Genomic DNA, 1,704 nt, shown 5'->3' with positions numbered 1-1,704 from the left:
AGGTGTCCTTTGCCAAAACCATCAATGGGGCATTCCATGCGTTTCTTTCACAACTGGGCTCCAATTTGTCTTTTTATGCTTAGCCTTTGCTGAAAGTCCCCTGGACCCAGGCTGAGTGGCATGTGGCCTCTGTTTAGTTTGCAATTTCAGTTCATTAACTGATCGTTTCCACATACAGGTTCACTCTTCTGCCAAATAGCCCAATTCTGCTTGAACTGTTTAGCATATGTAGGTGATTCAATTTCAGAACATTTCTCTCAGTGGGTATTTTTAGTCATCAAGTGACATGAATACTCTACACATTAATCATAGTATAAAATTTTGGAAAAAACCTATAACTATTTGATGGCATCTCAGAAATGTTTGAAAGAATCATGGCATAATGACAGTAGCAGACAATTCTCAAAGGTTTTCCCAGTTAACATTGAACTCTTATTTATCCAGCCTACAGGAAAAGAAATAGCACAGATAACTCACAGAAATAAGTACAGAGCTACATATATTTTGTCATATAACACATCGTATTATTTTTCTCCTCTTGAAGAGCGACTTTTCTAATGAAGTTTTAAAACTTTGGGACCAGCAGTTGGAGTAATGGGTATGTTGCTGGACTCCCATGTAGTCAACCATGGTTAGAGTCCCGGACACAGTGGCTTAAACTCACGCTGGGCACGTGTGTGTGCGTGCCCAAGATCCTGAGAGGAGAATGGAGGAGAAGGGATTGTGGCATGGCCATCACCCCAGGGGGTGATTTCTCACTTTCTGTCTCTCTCTGTCTTTCTGGCGAGCGCATGCACCCTATAGCAAAAACCTCTCCAAAAGAAAAAAAAAATTAATTTCTAATCTCAGATATCAAATAGTTAATGCTGATGTTGGGAAGTGACCCAAAAACATGCATTTCAGACTGGCAGGAAGACCACTTTATTACAGATAATATGAATGTACAGCTATAATTTGGACTGAGAGTGTTTTTCTGTCCTCACTTGGCTGTTGATTAGCTTATGTTTATGCAGCCATGTCTTCTGTCTTAGCTAAAGATCGTCATTAATGCTACAACAGCAACCTGCTCTCTGATATACTTCTAAGCCTGCAGAAAGTTGATTTCTGGTTTCTTTGTCATTATGTATGAGTCAGATGTAAGGGGCATTCATACACCAGAATCTACAAAATACGGTCGTTGTGAAAATGAGAGGTCATTCTATTTTTACTCACTTTCACTTTAATTGCAAATTGTTAGTGCAGGAATTTCCACAAAAGGGTTATGCAAGCATACTCAAATTGCTTGAAATATTTTCCACTTCTCTGACTTCCCATGGGAAAAGCCACTAGGTTGCATTTGTGGCATCTCAGTTGGTTCGAGCAGCCTAATTGGGATTTAGAAGCTTTAAGCTGTATGGGTTTATGGATGGACATCCACGGACATCCAGGAACTCCTGTCTCCACTCCCTCCCCAGAATTTAAAAATGTGTAAATTTCTTATGTAAAATAGATCCTGAATGATGACAGCTAACATACAGCTTTAGTTGTTCAATGCCCCCTTTTTTATATGTATTCCTTAAAATGATTTTTTTAAAAAAAGATTTGAATTGTTAGCTAAGGATTTCATCAGGAAGCAAAGTGCAGTATGTTTTCTTTTAAGAAAGGGCTCACATCTCCCTAGTGAAAAAATATATATGAGCACAGGTAACTTTCCTGCCCCTTGGG

This window comes from Tupaia chinensis, unplaced genomic scaffold (assembly GCF_000334495.1).
Source record: "Tupaia chinensis unplaced genomic scaffold, TupChi_1.0 Scaffold144262_1, whole genome shotgun sequence".
NCBI lineage: Eukaryota > Metazoa > Chordata > Mammalia > Scandentia > Tupaiidae > Tupaia > Tupaia belangeri.
Note: the sequence above shows the minus strand (reverse complement) of the source record.